This window comes from Ahaetulla prasina, chromosome 13, assembly GCF_028640845.1.
Source record: "Ahaetulla prasina isolate Xishuangbanna chromosome 13, ASM2864084v1, whole genome shotgun sequence".
Classification (NCBI taxonomy): domain Eukaryota; kingdom Metazoa; phylum Chordata; class Lepidosauria; order Squamata; family Colubridae; genus Ahaetulla; species Ahaetulla prasina.
Genome location: NC_080551.1, coordinates 24,872,371 through 24,890,712, shown reverse-complemented (window position 1 = coordinate 24,890,712; position 18,342 = coordinate 24,872,371). Strand labels below are relative to the sequence as shown.

General features: G+C 43.9%; 1 protein-coding gene across 1 annotated transcript in view; it reads left to right on the top strand.

Moving 5' to 3' along the window:
• The first annotated feature begins 12,814 nt into the window (after positions 1-12,814).
• Positions 12,815-18,342, top strand: part of THSD4 (thrombospondin type 1 domain containing 4) — a 181,260-nt gene continuing 175,732 nt past the window's right edge. Inside the window, exon 1 of the mRNA XM_058156480.1 lies at positions 12,815-13,126. The gene's annotated coding sequence lies outside the window, so the exon portion shown is untranslated. The remainder of the gene's footprint in view (positions 13,127-18,342) is intronic.

The following is an 18,342-nucleotide window of genomic DNA, read 5'->3' as shown; positions in this document are numbered from 1 at the left end:
TTTTTGACTTTTGCTTTTCATTCCATTTGAGCAGAGGAGAAAGGATTGTATTGTTTTATTTCCTGCCGTTTCTTGATTTTATTTTCCCATTGTACAACACCACTCTAGGAAGTCTGCCAGCTGAACAGGAGAATATAAATATGTCCAACATAGAAAAAAAATTAGTCTCTGGGGTCAGGAGCTGTTAGGACTAGGATAAGAGCCCACAGTTTGCTGCTGCTGCTATCTCAGGTGAGAAACAGAGGTATGTTTTCCAACATCTGGACTGGCCCGTTTGCCAAAATGAACTGTTTGGCAGAGGTGATGGAACCGATAGATTCCTCAGTGCATGGAACAGTTAGAACAGGGGTCTCCAACCTTGGCAACTTTTAAGACTTGTGGACTTCAATTCCCAGAAATGAATTCTGGGAGTTGGAGTCCACAAGTCTTAAAGTTGAGTTAGACGATGCATCAACTTTCTAGAACCTCAGCAACTTTTAAGACCTGTAGGCTTTTAATTCTCAGAATTCTGGGAGTTGAAGTCCACAAGTCTTACCCCTGTTCTAGGAAACCCTTGAGATCCCATATCTAGTTTCTTCTCAGGGTACTACTGAACTATGGGTTCCATCATCCCCAATCAATTTTATTTATTTATTGATTGATTGATTGATTTATTATTATTTTATTTTGTCACACAGTATATATAAACATAAGCATGAAATAATTATACGATATATAAGCATATATATGAGTATGAGTGTATAATAACTATATTAATTGGATTATTACTATTATTATGTATATATTATATGTTATATATATATAATAATAATATTATTATTAGCTGAGGGCGATGGCAGTTGTGGCCCAATGCAGTCCGATGCTCTGAAGGACAAGCATGGCTGATTGAGAGTTGCCAGCCCAAGGTTGACTCTGATGCCTTCAAGCATCAAGAGACATCGAACCGTTGAACTTCTATTGTGGAAACATGGACTCCCAGCTGGGCCTGGTAACATTCAGGCCAACCCTCGGCCTCCTGCTTTGTGTTACTATTGTGTGAACCCCCTGACCACCCAGTGGTTGAACGATGGCCCAAGGGCAGAAGTAAACATTACAAGAAGTAAACATTACAAGGAAAAGAAGCTGCCATGGAAAACAGCCCTTTGCGTATTTTTCTCCGTTCCCCTTCCCTGCTGTCTTGTAGAATTTAGTGTGTGGGTGTCCTTTTCTTATCATAACAGCCATCTGATGAAATAAAAAGGACAAGGAAGAGTTTCATGGAAAAAGAATGAAATTGTGGAACTTCTGCATACCTCCCCTCCCCTCCCCTCCCCTTTCCTCATTTCATTTCTTCTTCCTCCCTCCGTCTCCTCTCTTCTCCTTTCCCCAATTCCCTCTTCCCTTCCCCTTTTCTCCTCCTCCTCCTTTCCCCAATTCATCGTTCTTTCCATGTGGTCTGGCCTGAAGCTGTGTCCAAAATACTTTAGAACTCATTAACAAGGAGACTTAAGAATTTGTCTATATTTCCATCCAAAGAGAGGGTTGCCCTTAAAATGGTAGGTGGGGGGGTTAATCCCATCCTCTTTCCTCTTTTTTTCCATGTGTGTGTGTGTGTGTGTCTGTGGGGAAGGGGTAGCTGATCCCTAAGCAAACATTTGCCCCCTGAAAGTTTATTTGTCTGGCCCAGCCTCAATTCTCTTTTCCTCTTCTCCAAAACGAAGGACGTCCTGAAAACTGAATATTTTTTTGGCTCAGTGCTCTTTTTGGATAACGATGGGAAAAAGCCACGAGGAACGTGGATGAAAACATGGAACATGAATAAGGAACAGGGATGGTGACAAGATGCTGGGTTTCAGCACCGCTGCCCAAATATGGAACTTGTCAGATGGCAGGGAAGCGCCCACACTTTGTGCCAAGCTAGTTAATTTCTATGTGATTCCATCATGCCATGTTCAACTAAGCTCTGACATCCCAGCTGCCAAATGTTGTAAATTGCATCACTTCTTAAACTAAGTGTTTGAAGCATCTCAATTTCCCAAGTGAAGACTTTCCGCCTTCCTTCCTCCTTCTTGCCTCCTCCTTTTCTGCCTTCTTCAATTTAAAAAACAAATGGTTTTGTTCTTCAAATTCAATCGCGGGAGGTGATCTACGGGGATTTATGAAGGGTTTTGGTTCATCTCAATTCCATGAAGGGCGGTTTCTCCACCTTAGCAACTTGAAGATAGGTGCCGTTCAACTCCCAGAATTCCCCAGCCAGCTAGGCTTGGCTGGGGAATTCTGGGAGTTGAAGTCCACCTATCTTAAAATCGCCAGGTTGGGATGCAGTGCTATAAAGAATGCAGAATGCATTATAGAATTGTGATTGCTATCAACTTGGCCTCCCTCCCGGGAAAAAAATGATTAATAAATCAATACATTAAAAAAGGGAGAAGCTTTGCTATTAGTGGAAGAAATAAGAAAATCACTTCTTAAAAGCGTCTTGAAAGTTTTCTCTCTTGGAACAAAAAGTTCTTGGAGTCACCTTGCTTATTTAGAAAATCTGTGATTGTGGAATAGCACACTCTAAAAAGAAAGGGACCTGTATTTTAAAAGAGATTTCCACCCATTAAAGATTACATTTTGGTTTTATAGTTTTAACTTACTTAATTTCTTTTTATTTGAAATTTAATGTTGGCCCCTCTGTTTTATGATGTTTGTAAGCCTCCCGGAGTCTCTTGACAGGTAGATGGACAGCTACATAAATTGAATAAATATATAAAAATTAAAAAAAAAAAGAGTATTCAGTTTTTCCTCTAAAAGCGTTCACCGCTGCCTCTCAATGGCCTGCTATTCCCAGTCTGGTCCTTCCTTCAGCCTTCCGGGCAGAAGAAAATCAAGCATAAATATTATATTTGAATAAATATTATTGCATTATTTAGAAATACACCTCGCTCCCTTTCTGTCTGTACTCAGGAAAAAGCATTCTTGTCTTCTTTGGTGCAGTAACCGACTTGTGATTTCCTATTTCTCTTTCGGTGGGGAAATCTATCTATCTATCTATCTATCTATCTATCTATCTATCTATCTATCTATCTATCTATCTATCTATCTATTTGTTTTCGTACGTTTGTATATATATATATATATATCCATTTGGAATCACTTTTCTAAATTTAGCCTTCCTCTATGCGAATGGGTCTCTGTGGGGGCGTTTGCAATTCACAAGCCTGCATTTCTACGTGTTTCATCTTTCCCAAGGAAACCAAAGGACCGACATAAAATAAGAAGAGGCTGGTGGACGTCCACATCTGGCTGAAAGTGTCTCCATGGCAGGAGCTGATTGATGATCACACATTTCCTCTCAGGCATGCCTGGTGTGCACAAGTCCACTTCGATGTTGAGGGTTTGTCTCTTTTTTTCTGTGTTCAGTTAAATCATGGTTAACCAGTGTGATCATATCCTAGGGTTGGGAGGGACCTTGAAGGTCTTCTAATCCAAGGGTCTCCAACCTCGGTCCCTTTAAGACTTGTGGACTTCAACTCCCAGAGTCCCTCAGCCAGCAAAGCTGGCTGAGGAACTCGGGGAGTTGAAGTCCACAAGTCTTAAAGGGACCGAGGTTGGAGACCCCTGTTGTAGTCCAACCCACTGCTCAAGCAGGAGACTTTGTTGCATCCCAGACAAATGGTTGTCCAATCTTTTCTTGAAAATGATCAGTGATGGAGCACCCAGAATTCCAGAGCAAGGGCTTCCTTTGTCCCCCACCATCCTTCCTGAAGATCATCATAATCCTCCTCCTCCTCCTCCTCCTCCTCCTCTTCCTCCTCCTCCTCCTCCTCCTCCTCCTCCTCCTCCTCCTCCTCCTCCTTTGATGTATAAACCTAGTGAACTACCTGCGGTGGTTGTTGGACACATAGCTGAGGAGGAAGGGAAGGCCTCTTCTTGAAGTGCAAATCTTGAAGGAGATTTGCACTTCTATCCATTGGCACTTGTGTTCCTCTTTTTCCTCTCAAGCAAACTCACAGTTCTTCCTGGTCCAACACTTTAAAGTCACAGGACATGATATTGACTTTAAAAGACCAGAACTATCGCCAAAACTGAACACTTTAACAACAGAATAATCAGAGAAGCCATTGAGATAGAAAACGCCCACACAGCATGAACAAACGAGATGACACCTCCGCCTACCAGCCATTTGGAAACCCGCCCTTATTGACAAACGAGTCCCTAACACGAGGAATGACACCAGACCCACACTCACAAGGTCCACACAGGATGTCACCACCGCACATCCACCCAGAAAGCAGACCCAAACCCACACTGATCATGAAGCACGACCAAGGACCAGAAGCCAGACCGCAGCTGCAACATTAGCCATTTCAAACCCTCCAATCCATTCATGCAGCAGACTGACACCCACTATGAAGATGTAGCACGACCACAAAGCCAAACAACAGCTATGCAGCTCACCAGCTCAAATCCCCCTGCAGCACAGACTAGATTGAGCACAACCAAGCCCCCACCAACACAGGACACACCCCCAGCCAATCAGAGCACAGAAAAACCCCCATCCAATCAGAGCACAGCCAAGCTCCCACCCAATCAGTTCAAACCCCACTAGCAGTTAAAAGGAAGAAACAGCTGCGATCACACATTGCTCCCAGAAGCACGAAGCTGAAGCCTGAAGATGACGAATGAGACTTCGTCGAACGTCGCCAAGACACTTCAATTTTACACGGAGAAAACCCGAACAACCAAAGACCTATATATATATATATATATATATATATATATATATATATATATATATATATATATATATATGTTTTCGTACGTTCGTATATATATATATATATATATCCATTTGGAATCACTTTTCTAAATTTAGCCTTCCTCTATGTGAATGGGTCTCTGTGGGGGCGTTTGCAATTCACAAGCCTGCATTTCTACGTGTTTCATCTTTCCCAAGGAAACCAAAGGACCGACATAAAATAAGAAGAGGCTGGTGGACGTCCACATCTGGCTGAAAGTGTCTCCATGGCAGGAGCTGATTGATGATCACACATTTCCTCTCAGGCATGCCTGGTGTGCACAAGTCCACTTCGATGTTGAGGGTTTGTCTCTTTTTTTCTGTGTTCGGTTAAATCATGGTTAACCAGTGTGATCGTATCCTAGGGTTGGGGGGGACCTTGAAGGTCTTCTAATCCAAGGGTCTCCAACCTCGGTCCCTTTAAGACTTGTGGACTTCAACTCCCAGAGTCCCTCAGCCAGCAAAGCTGGGAGTTGAAGTCCACAAGTCTTAAAGGGACCGAGGTTGGAGACCCCTGTTGTAGTCCAACCCACTGCTCAAGCAGGAGACTTTGTTGCATCCCAGACAAATGGTTGTCCAATCTTTTCTTGAAAATGATCAGTGATGGAGCACCCAGAATTCCAGAGCAAGGGCTTCCTTTGTCCCCCACCATCCTTCCTGAAGATCATCATAATCCTCCTCCTCCTCCTCCTCCTCCTCCTCCTCCTCCTCCTCCTCCTCCTCCTCCTCCTCCTCCTCCTCCTCCTCCTCCTCCTCCTCCTCCTCCTTTGATGTATAAACCTAGTGAACTACCTGCGGTGGTTATTGGACACATAGCTGAGGAGGAAGGGAAGGCCTCTTCTTGAAGTGCAAATCTTGAAGGAGATTTGCACTTCTATCCATTGGCACTTGTGTTCCTCTTTTTCCTCTCAAACAAACTCACAGCTGCATGCATGGTTCCTTATTGCTTTCTCCATGGCAATGATTCCACAGATAATCCTCAATTTATGACTGGTTTTTAAGCCATGGTGGCACAGGGAGCCTTGGTGGCATAGTAGTTTGAATGCAACATTGCAGGCTAATTCTGCCAACTGCCAGCAATTCAATCCTGACTGTCTCAAGGTTGACTCAACTTTCCATCCTTTCGAGGTCAATCAAACAAGGATCTGGATTGTTGGGGGCAACAAGCTGACTGTATAAACCACTTACAGAGGACTGGAAAGGACTATGAAGTGGTATATAAGTCTAAGTGCTACTGCTGTTTTCCTTCCTTCCTTCCTTCTTTCCTTCCTTCCTTCCTCACTCACTCCCATCCATCCATCCATCCATCCATCCATCCATCCATCCATCCATGGTGGCGCAATGGTTAGAGTGTAGTATTGCAGGCTAGCTCTGGCCACAGTCTGGAATTCGATCCTAAGGTTGACTCAGCCTTCCATCCTTCCGAAGTTGGTAAAATGAGGACCCAGATTGTTGGGGACAAACATGCCAACTCTGTAAACTGCTTAGAGAGGGCTCTAAACACTGTGAAGCAGTATATAAGTCTAAGTGCTGTTGCTATTAACGAACATACGGAGTTTTGACAGCCTTCCCTAAACAAGTCCCAGTCATTCATTCTGGCGTATCCATACAACAAGGAATGTGTGAACTATCAAGCTACTGGCTGTGCCTTTCTATTTGTTCCCAAACCACCTTGGTAACTACATTCAGTGGCTTGACCTTCTCAAAAGAATGGCGAAGACACGATCCAGTGTTTTTCATCACTGGTCAGTGGCCACCTTCCTCCAGCAGTTGTCTCCCTAGCCAGCCACAAAGGTCGTCTCTAAGAATATCACCAGGGGGATGGAAAAGGAAAAGTTAAAATATGCCATGATTGGCAGCAGTTCTGTCAAGAATTCCGGGCTTGTTTTGGTTGTACTTCCTCTGCCAACATTAGCAAAGTGCTCTCCTGGGTATAGCAGTCATAGAGCATTTATCAAGCCCAGAACAATGGAGGCCTAATTTATACCGTTCGGTGGGTTTGCTTCAGCGTTCAGTCAAGCTTTCTTTTAATTAAAAAAATTTTTTTTTGCAAGGTGCTTTTCCAAAAACGAAGGCGATGGAACTGCTTGTACTCTTTAATCAATCTTTGGAATGTGTTCAGAGCATGAGAAATAACTCTCCGCTGAAGTTTTTTTGGGGAGGAACAGTTCAAGGTTGATGAGAAGATCTGAAGGTTCAGGATGGGTTGGAACTCTTCAAAGTTCTTCATCCACCTTTCTTTGAAGGAGCATTTTATTGGCTAAGAAACTCAACGATCCTCAGAAGTTTGAACTGGCAAACTCATAAACCCCTAGACTAAGTAATGTAACAGTGGCGAAAATGAAGTGGGCCTCTTTAGTCCGTATCTCCAGGAAAATGTAGCTCTCCTCTTAGACAATTAAATTGCTTTTCCTGATCCAACATGCTTCTTTGTAGTGACCTCCTGGTGGCTTTATGGAATGGGCAACCATATGGAATCGTCTTACTGGATGAATTTATTTTTTTTTGGACATCCTAAAATAGCCAACAGCCCTGATGTTTCGGGATAGTTCTGATCCAAATACCAAAAGGGTTGAGAAGGACCAGAAGCTCTCACTTCAAAAGGTCAGGAATGACTCTTCTAAGAGGTGTGAATCTGAAACACAGCCTGAAGAAATATCAGTTGCCCTTGGAGAATCTTCTTACTACGTACCGTGATTCTAAGATAACACTTTGCATGCAAAAAAATGAGCAATATAAGGATGGATTGTTTTCACACCGTGTAGAATGAACTCATGAGTTTCTTGTCATAGCTTGTCACAGAAGTATGGCCTTGAGATTTCTATTTATTTGAAATATTTATATACCAGCTGCCTGTAGTCGGTCTGCAGACAGCATACGGCACGCTTGAATACAATGAAATGTGATTTAGCAACTTGAAAAGCCATTTTCATAACAGCGACCATAATTACTTTGACTGAGCCCCCATGGGCTCTGAGACGCCAAGCTAGGGGGAAAAAATACCCTACAAATCTTCTTAGTTGTCATTGTGTTTGCTATCTTAATGTTGAGAGGCAGGAAAATTGCATTGAAAGGCAAATTCTCCTTTGGGTAATCTTTGTAGAGCTACCAGGAGGGCTGTGGTCAAATCAAGAGGCCGAAGTCTTGATAGGACTTTGGCCAAGATCAACATGAAATTCAAGGTAGAGAAAAGTAAAGTCTTACACTTAGGCAAGGAAAATCAAAAGTGCACATAGACTGGGTGAAACCAGGCTTAATAGCAGGAACTGTGACAGGGATCTGGGAGTCTTAGTGGACAACCAGTTAAATAGGAGCCAGCAGTGGCAGCCAAAAAGCCAACACGATCCTAAATTGTATCCCTCTTGATACAATCAAGATCACGTGAGGTACTAATAACACTCTATAAGGCCTTAGTAAGAACACACCTAGAGTACTGCATCCAGTTTTGGTCACCACACTATAAAAAAGATGTTGAGACTCTGGAAAGAGTGCAGAGAAGAGCAACCAGGATGATGAGGGGCAGTGGTGGGATTCAAACAATTTAACAACCGGTTCTCTGCCCTAATGATTTCTTCCAACAACTGCTCAGAAAGTTAACAATCGGTTCTCCCGAAGTGGTGCGAACTGGCTGAATCCCACCACTGATGAGGGGACTGGAAGCCAAAACATATGATGAACAGTTGCAGGAACTGGGCCTGGCTAGTCTAGTCTAGTGAAGAGAAGGACCAAGGGAGACATGATAGCAGTCTTCCAATATTTGTGGGGCTGCCACAGAGAGGAGGAGGTGGCCAAGCTATTTTCCAAGGCACCTGAAGGCCAGGCAAGGGATAATGGATGGAAACTGATCAAAGAGAGATTCAACCTAGAAATGAGGAGAAATTTTCTGATAGAGCAATCAACCCATGGAACAGAAGTTGCCTTCAGAAGTTATGGGAGACTCATTTCTCCAACCTTCTCTCCACAACTCAGTCTCCAAGAAGGTTTCAAGACTCTGGTCTTCTTTCTACTTGTTTTGTAAATTTTGTTTTTCCACAGGTTATCGGAAGTCTTAATAAGCCCATTCTGCATCTCTCTGGCTGCTTGACTGTTCCAAGAATTCCTAAATACCTTCCTCAGCATTTTACCCTTTTGACAGACAAGATGTTGTGTCTACCACCTTGTTGTAATCTTAGGGTGGAGTCCATGAGACTCTAGTTGAAAATGAATAAGAGCTTCTGGGAAGGTTGCCCCAAATACCTCCTCATTCAAGGAATGAAGATCCAGAACTAATTTAATAAATTCTCATTAAACCGCGAGGCTGTTTTGAGGATGGACTATTTAATTGATAGTTTCTTGCTTATTAAAAAGGTGGATCCATGAAAAGAGAAGAAGGGATGACATGGATGAAAACATAACACAGTCGCCCCCCCAAAAAGGAACTGTTTTTATAGTGTGGGGAGTGTTGTCCTCTTAATTTTTATTTGTTTGAGCATCTCTTCAAGGATTTAGCTTCCCTCAAACCCAGTTTCCCAATAGTGCTGTTTTGGTTCATATGTCTACCTTTATCCCCCCAAAATAAGATTGGGTCTTATATTAATTTTTGCTCCAAAAGACACATTAGGGCTTATTTTCTGGTTAGGTCTCATTTTCGGGGAAATACGGTACTAAATGCACCCATCTGCCTGGCAACCTTAACTGGGGTTAATTTGGGGGAGGGGGAAGGCTTATATTACAAGCATCCTGAAAAATCATGCTAGGACTTTTTTTCTGGTTGGGTCTTATTTTCGGGGAAACAGGGTATAAAAAGAAATGGAACCATATAGAAATCAAGTTTTTTTTAAAAAAAAACAAAAACAAAACTTGAGAACAACAGAGTACTTGGGACTCCAATTCCTAGCCAGAATTTCAAAGCAGGCAGAACTTTTAAGAAAATATGTTGCTTTCTTGCTAGCTCGCTGTAGCAAAATGCACCTTAAAGACTAACATTTATTACAGCAATACATTTATTTTTTTTACAATGCCATTTAGGATATTGACTGGATCTGGCAAAATAGTCTGGCCTATAGAAAATATTCTTTTAAGATGCCAGAGGACTTTTGTTTTCAATCAGGGAGCGTTTCTACAGCTTTCGAGGCGCAAGAAATCTAAGTTGCCCCAATATAGGTGTCTACTGCACCTCTTAAACAGGATGTAGGACCTTTGATGAACTTCAGGCTACTAAAATTGACAAGAAAGGCTTTAATTCTCCGGTTTCAGAAGACCAGATCACGTTTTAAAAAAACAGAACCCCTGCCTTGCTGAAAACTGCCAATAAAATCCTACAACCAACCATTCCTGGTTCTGTTTGTTTGAATTTTACCAGGCAGCTTCTGTGGATGTCATGGCTCTCCTGGACGTGTGTTCTCAGCTGGCCTTGCTCACACCACCTTTGTCCTCTTACGCCTGCTTGGTTCTTCTAACTGTGTTTTAATTAACCAGCCTGCACGAACGGTGAGCTGAAGCAGTAGGAAACTTGGACCAGAGGTTTGCCCTACTCAGACGGCTGGAGGTCGGCAAACCTCTTTGATCAGAGTTGTCAGTCAGTTCCTCCTTATGGTGTACAGCTGCAGCCCAAACTTCACTCCTTCCACGTTCAAAAAAATCATGTTGAAGTAATAAGCTATGTTTCCACCAACCCTGAAACTTTGGTCCCATTTTCTCCAGACCAAATGACCCATGGATTAAATTATCCTACTTCAGACACATCATCATCTTCTTTTAAAGAGTCCATAACATCATCCCTTGTGGAGTGGAATCTTGGGCAATTGAATGGAGCTGAGTGTTTATTGGCCGGATGTCTTTCCTGTCGCCAATGTGGAGTTTTGTTCAGCAGATACATTCTCATTGTGCTCAGAGAGAGAAATATCTGCCTCTACCTAGGACCGAACTCACAGCCTCCTGATTGCGAAGCGAGAGCTCCACCTCTAGGCCACCACACCACATCCTACTTCAGACACATGCTAAGACCCAAATCTTTGGAGAAGGCCTAAAGATGGGAAAGAGAAGATGAGAATGACCACCAACTGATGGATTCAGTTACAATGACAACTGGGGCCCTGTTGGAAGACTTGAAAAACCAGGTTAACACCGGAGTAGAGACTAGAGAAAATCTAGATGGTCACCAAGAGTCAACAACCAGTTGTTGTTGAGTCACATCATCCATCCATCCATCCATCCATCCATCCATCTGAATAACGGAGTTGGAAGGGACTTGGAGGTCATCTATTCCAACCCCTTGCTTAAGCAGGAGACCCTATAACATTTTAGAGAAGTGGCTGTCCAGCCTTTTAAAAACCTCCAATGACGGAGCACCCACAGCTTCTGGAGACAAGCCCTTCCGCACAGTAATTGTTAATTCCACTGATTAATGGCCTCTCTTCTACTGTCTCTCACAAATTTCTCCCAGGTCACTTTAGCAATGTTTACTAAGAAGAACATTTTTTCCCCCTTAAGCTACGTGCCTTTTGGAAGGACCTAATATGATTACTTACTTCACAGACTGAAGTCTAGTGTAAACCTAATTTCTACATGCACTGGGTAACCAAAAAAATAAAATAAAAATCATGTGAGTCATTTTATTGCAATATTCGCTTTATTGCGGTGGTCTGGAACTGATTCCGCAATATTTCCGAGGTATGCCTGTAACCTTTCCAGATACCTTGGGTGGAGAAATGCCTGTGGCAGATATTATTTTCCTTCTCCACGGCAAAAGAGAGAGAAAGAAAGAAATTTTCACCCTTCACTGGTGCTCCTCCAGAGCACTTTCCAAAATGACACCATCACGTCGAGCAAAGAACCTCAAGATTATTTCAGAATTAACCCAGAGCCACCAGGATCAATGGCACCTACTAAGGAGAGGTCAACTGATCTCATTTGGAGAAGGTTTTAGTCTAACATGGGACCCTTGAGAAGACATCCACAGAGGAGAAAGAGACGGAAATGGGGTTAAGCAGAGAAACACCACTTAGGCTTATTACAAATCTGAATACTGAAAAATAATATCCTTGTGGGTCTCACACCCAGGAAGTTCTCAATATTGGCAGAGGTAGAATTTCCTTTCCTTCCTTCCTTCCTTCCTTCCTTCCTTCCTTCCTTCCTTCCTTCCTTCCTTCCTTCCTTCCTTCCTTCCTCCTCCTCCCTCCTCCCTCCTCCTCCTCCCCTTCTTTCCCTCCTTCCCCTTCCTTCCCTTCCTCCTTCCTTCCTTCTTTCCCTCCCTCCTTTCCCCTCCTTTCCCTTCCTTCCTTCCCTCCCTCTCCTTTTCTCATCTTCCTTCCTTCCTTCCTTCTTTCCCTCCTTCCTTCCTTCCTTCCCTTCCTCCTTCCTTCCTTCCTTCCTTCCTTCCTTCCTTCCTTCCCATACCTAATCCTCCTCCCTTCTGCTATTTCCCCCACAAGAACCCTGTGAGGCAGGTTGGGCTGAGAGAGATGGCTTGTCCAAGGTCGGTCACCAAGCCGGCTTTCATGCCTAAAACAAGTCTAGAACTCACCATCTCTCCGTTTTCCATTTGGAGCCTTCCTCACTCGGCCAGCCTCAGGCAGGATACCTTGTTTGCATCTGGTCTCAGAACTGCAGTAAATGAATTTGAGTGAACGATACGAAAACAAACACACCCAGCTCAACACAAGCACATTAGCATTAAGAATTCCTAAGCCTAGGAAGCAACTTTTAGGGATGAAAATGGTATATAGCTAGAGGGACCTTGAAGGTCTTCTAGTTCAGGGATCTCCATCCTCAGTAACTTTAAGCCTGGCGGACTTCAACTCCCAGCATTCTGGGAATTGAAGTCCTCCAGGCTTAAAGTTACCAAGGTTGGAGACCCCTGTTCTAGTCCAAACCCCTTCTCTGTTATTCTATATTCTGAACAACCTGGTAAGCCCAAACACATCTCCTAAGCCACCTGCCTGGACCTCTTTTGGGTTTCCTAGAAGATTTCCGGAACGTTCTTGCCTGCAAGGACCGCCAGGTGGCAGTGGGAGCATCATGGAAGCTCTTAAATTTCCCCTGCCTTCTGACAGCTTCGCCTCATTTTTCCCCACACGGCAGGCAGCAACCGACTAGCTGGACTCAGAAGTGCCGAGAGAAAGAAAGAAAGAAGGAAGGAAGGAAGGAAGTTCGCACGAGTCTGTAGGACCTGCCTTGATCTCGGCTCGAGGGCAGCCCCCTTGGTCTCCCATTGTCCAGATGTGATTCTTTGGGACTCCGAAGAAGTTTCAGAAAGTAGCAAGGTAATAAAAGAAAAAAGAAAAAGAAAGGAGAAGAAAGGAGCTGGCTGCTTTTCCAGAGATGACCCGCTAGGACTGAGGATCTGGAAGGATTTCCCCTCTTCAGTTGGCCTTCCACCAGGTATTTTAGCCCAGAGGCCATCCTTTCTAAAATCTGGATTTTGGGGAGGGGGCAGCATTTGGCTTGATGAGACAGAACTGGGAGTCAGAGGAGACTTTCCCACCATGCTAGCAAGGGTTAAAAAAAAGCCTTTCGAAGGGCAAGCAGGAGCCATTCGGAAGGCAGGTCCCTTGCGATAAAGTGTTTGTTTGTGTGGGTGTCCAGCCAGCACAGCGCACAGCGAAGGACGTGGGACTGTTGCTGGTTTCAAAGCCTGAGCTTCGTTCTCTTGCGGATGCCAAGGTGACCTGCTGCGAAATCCTGAGTGTGTTTCCATTGCATGCAAGGCACGTTACTTCCCAAGGAGCAAACGTCGACATATGGGATTATGGCCCAATTACACACCTTGGGGGTCTGCCTGCCAGGGCACTGGTGCCAGTTTAGGACACCTGCTGGGCAGTTCTAAGATCCTAAACAATTCTCTTCTCTTCTCTTCTCTTCTCTTCTCTTCTCTTCTCTTCTCTTCTCTTCTCTTCTCTTCTCTTCTCTTCTCTTCTCTTCTCTTCTCTCCTCTCCTCTCCTCTCCTCTCCTCTCCTCTCCTCTCCCTTTCCCTTTCCCTTCCCACTTCTCTCTTCTCTCTTCTCTTCTCTCCTCTCTCCTCTCTCTCCTCTCTCTTCTGTCTTCTGGAGCACCCAGGTCTGTGCATGTTCCTTCTTTCCCCTCCTCCTCCTCCTCCTCTTGTGGGGATTTTCTGTCTTTCTGCAAAAGTTCCCTTTGCCCCCAGCAGTTAGAAGCTTTGCAGCCAGAGCAAGTCAGGAAAAAAAAAACTCTGTGTATCAGGTAGGGAGGGAGCAAAGAAGAGGCATCCCTCTTCCCTTTGGCTCAGTTCCACAGTTAGTTCTGGAGAATCTGTCTTAGAGACGGGGATGTGGGGTGGGGGGAGACAGTTCCAGACAGCAGACAACCATAATTTCTTCTGCATTTTGACAACACAGAACAAAATCATTGGTGTTTGCTTTTGCTGGGCTAAAGATACAGGATGAGTTTGCAGCAAGTGTTGGCGATGGGTGTTGGGAATTAGTTTGGAGGCTTCTCCATACAGTCAACCGGAGTCGAACTTCCACGAAGAATTTTTTTTTTTTTTTTTTGCCAAGATTTGTATTTTCTGTGTTATGGCATTTTCTCCCACCCTGGTCAGAAAAGATGCTCAGGATATGTGGCACAAAGACTTGGTGAGGGAGGTTAGCTAAGAAAAGGCAACTTAGCTTGAGTTCCTTTGAACTGTGGAGCTCAGATGAGAATCTAGCCTGAGTTTTTTTGGATGGGTTTTATACAGCTTTGAAGGTTGATTCTCCACTGCTGTGGTTTGGGGACAATTATGGGATTTTTAGAAAAGTGAATGGGGGAAAAAATCTGCCCCCCCCCCCCCGTGCTTTCTTCCAGATCGTGTGTGCTGTTGTGGAAACAGTGCAGCTAAAACTGTGTTTTAGTCACGCAGCAAGAGGAAGAAGCCCATTTGCCTACAGGGGTAACAAAACAAAAGAGGATAATCTGATCGCTGCAAATTGTTGGGGGGTTGAAATGGAAACCAACACAAAAATGCTCTTGTTTCTGGAACTCCGTCCAAGCAACAGCTGAAAATGGGCATTTTAATCCTTGTTAAGAATCTCTAAACACAACCACACCTATCTTGCAAAATTCCTTTGAAATGGTGCCCTGGTTTGTTAGATATGTTTCATGCAAGAGGGAGGGAGGGAGGGAGAAAAAAGTGAAGGAAGGAAGGAAGGAAGGGAAAGGAAAGAGAAAGAGGAAGGAAGGAAGGGAAAGGAAAGAGAAAGAGGAAGGAAGGAAGGAAAAAGAAGAAAGAGAAAGAAAGAAAGAAAGAAGAAAGAGAGAAAGACAAAGGAAGGGAAAAAAAGAGAGAGAGAAAGAAAGAAAGAGAGAGAGAGAGAGAGAAAGGAAGGAAGGATCGAAGAGAAAGAGAGAGAGAAAGAGAGAGAAAAAGGAAGGAAGAAAGAAAGGAAGGAAGGAAGGAAGGAAAGAAGGAAGGAAGGAAGGACGGAAGGAAAGAGATGAATCCTCTTCTATTACCAGATGGAAAGAAGGATGGATGCTTGGATTTTTTTAGACTAGACAATACTTTTTTCTTAGCACGTACTTCTCTAGGAAGGGAAAGCTCAGCTGGATTTCAGCCTAGCAGGGTTCACACACACTGGGGAACCGCCTGGAGAATTAATGGGGTTTTGGCCTGTTGAGGGTTGAATGGCGGTTTGTGAGCTTCTGGAGTAGCTAGTGATGCAAACCTGTGAATCATGGCTTATGCTAAATCCTTGCTTGAGCCCCGAACAGCTTAAAGCAATGCATGAGCCAGGTACAGTTAGTCCTTGACTTACAACAATTCAGTTAGTGACTGTTCAAAGTTACTGAACAGGGCTGAAAATAGTGACTTACAACCATTTTTCACACTTACGACCGTTCCTGCATCTTCACAGTCGTTTAATTGTGGTTGTAAGTCGAGGACTACCTGTATATCTCTCTCCGTGTGTCAGAGAGAATATCGAAAAGAAATTCAGTTACGGAGCCGATGAGAAACAATAATGGCGTTCAATGGGTTCTCGTCATGATTTCGTTCCTTCCCTTCTGCTTTTTTCCAACCTCCGTTTTTCGTTCTCCCAGCCATCTGTGCTTCCCATTGTTTTCTCCAGCTGCTGCCTCTGAGGTTAACCTCACCTGGGCAACTTGGGGGTGCAGAGCACACCTGGAGTCTCATATATCACACGAGGCTGATCTGACGGGATTTAATGAGTCTGGAGAAAGCTCACAGGGTCCTAAACTGCAGCGTTTGTGTGTGTGTGTGTGTGTGTGTGTGTGTGTGTGTGTGTGTTTGTGTGTGTATATGTGTGTGTGTAGCGCCGGCTGTCAAATATCCCAATTTTGTTCACGTAATCACAGGGAAGCTGTGACAGTTGTAAGAGCGAGGATTGGTCGTAAGTCAATTTTTTTCAGTGAGGTTGGAACTTCAAACGGTTGCTAAATGGGTGCTTTGTAAGTCAGGAGTCCCCCTGTGCTCCAAAAGCCGAGAGGACCCAGATTATCAGAGAGTCTCAGGGCACCCAGGCCCTGGTTGTCCCAAAGCAACTAGACTTCCTGTTTTTTTCTTTGAAGACGTTTCCCTTCTCATCCAAGAAGCTTCTTCAGCTCCTCACCATCTGGCCAGAGCTGAAGAAGCTTCTTGGATGAGAAGCAAAACATCTTCAAAGAAAAAACAAACAAACCAGAAAGTCCAAATGCCTGCTGAAAAAAAAAAAAAGCACCTTCGGGATTATAAACTTATGTTTTGGATCCCAAGTGTGACTTCTGGGGAGGGGTGATAACCACTCCTTGTGTGTTTAGTCCTTTTCCCTTGGCTGCACAACTTTTGGAAGGACTGTGGGGAATCACGGGACCTCTTTCTTCTCAGCAGGGGCCTCCAAGATCAAGCCGGAAACCCCCACGTGTCCATGTCTTGCTTAATCACTTCAGGTGGAGCTAGGAGGCAGAGCACATGGAGATGGCTCTGGTCCTCGTTGTTATCCATAGTCAAAATGCAGCAAATTCTTCCCAAGGAGGTGGGAGAGAGCAAAGAGTTGCAACTAGGATGAAGGAAGGAGTGGCCTCATCTCCACATGGGTTTGAGCTTTCGGGGGTCTATGAAATGTCCTTTGAAATGGGTAGAAAGTCACCTTGGCTCACCACATCAGGGTTGGGGAGACATTATGGAAGGATGAGCCATTCATTCACCACATGGTTGGCTCAGGAATTCTGGGAGTTGAAGTCTACATAACAGAATAACTGAGTTGGAAGGGATCCCGGAGGTCTTCTAGTCCAACCCCCTGCTCAGGCAGGAGACCCTCTACCATTCCACACAAATGGCTGTCCAATCTCTTCTTAAAACTTCCAGTGTTGGGCCATTTACAACTTCTGGAGGCAAGTTGTTCCACTGAATAATTGTTCTGTCAGAAAATGTCTCCTTAGTTCTAGGTTTTTTCTCTCCTTGATTAGTTTCTATCTATTGCTTCTTGTCCTGCCCTCAGATGCTTTGAGGAATAGCTTGACTCCTTCTTCTTTATGGCAGCCCCTGAGATACTGGAACACTGCTATCATGTCTCCCCTAGTCCTTCTTTTTATTAAACTAGACATACCCAGTTCCTGCAACCGTTCTTCATATGTTTTAGTCTTCAGTCCCCTAATCATCTTTGTTGCTCTTCTTGGCACTCTTTCTAGAGTCTCCACATCTTTTTTATATCGTGGCAACCAAAACTGAATGCAATATTCCAAGTGTGGCCTTACCAAGGCCTTATAAAGTAGTATTAACACTTCACGTGATCTTGATTCTATCCCTTTGTTGATGCAGCCTAGGACCCACTCAGGAATTGTGGGAGTTGAAGTCTACATGCTGAGCAATTCTGAAGTCTACGTGCTCAGGAATTCTGGGAGTTGAAGCCCAGGGGTCATAAAATTACCATAGTTGGCTTTAACTCAACCTTCCCAGAGCCAAACTGTGATTAAGACATCTTCCTGGGTACGCTCCCATAGAGAGGGACTTCTCAGGGTGCCGTCCGCCAAACAATGTCGGCTGGCGGCCCCCAGGGGAAGGGCCTTCTCTGTGGGGGCTCCCACACTCTGGAACGAGCTTCCCCCAGGTTTACGCCAAATACCTGACCTTCGGACATTTCGTCGCGAACTCAAGACTCATCTTTTTATCCGCGCGGGGCTGGCTTAAATTGGGATTTTAATGTTGAATTTTATTAATTTTAAACGGGGTTTTTTAACGTGGTAAATTTTAATTATTGGGCTAATTTAAATAAGTTTTTTAAATCATATTTTAAACTTGTATATTGTATGTTCGGTTTTATTATGCCTGTACACCGCCCTGAGTCCTTCGGGAGAAGGGCGGTATAAAAATCAAATAAAATAAATAAATAAATAAATAAATAAAATAAATAAATAAATAATGGCTAGATATCCACTTTCCCCATCTCCATGGAAGAACAACATAAAAGAATGCATTTGTGTGTGAAACACCCTAGCAAACGTCTGTTGCGAAGCACACCATCCATTCAAAACGGCACACCCAGCCTTTGAACCCACCCAGCCATCTCACAAGCCGTTAAAAACTTGGCTCCTATTATACACGTGATCAGACCTTATTTTTTTAAAAAAGACTCATCGAAACTCTTTGAAAAGAAACACAATT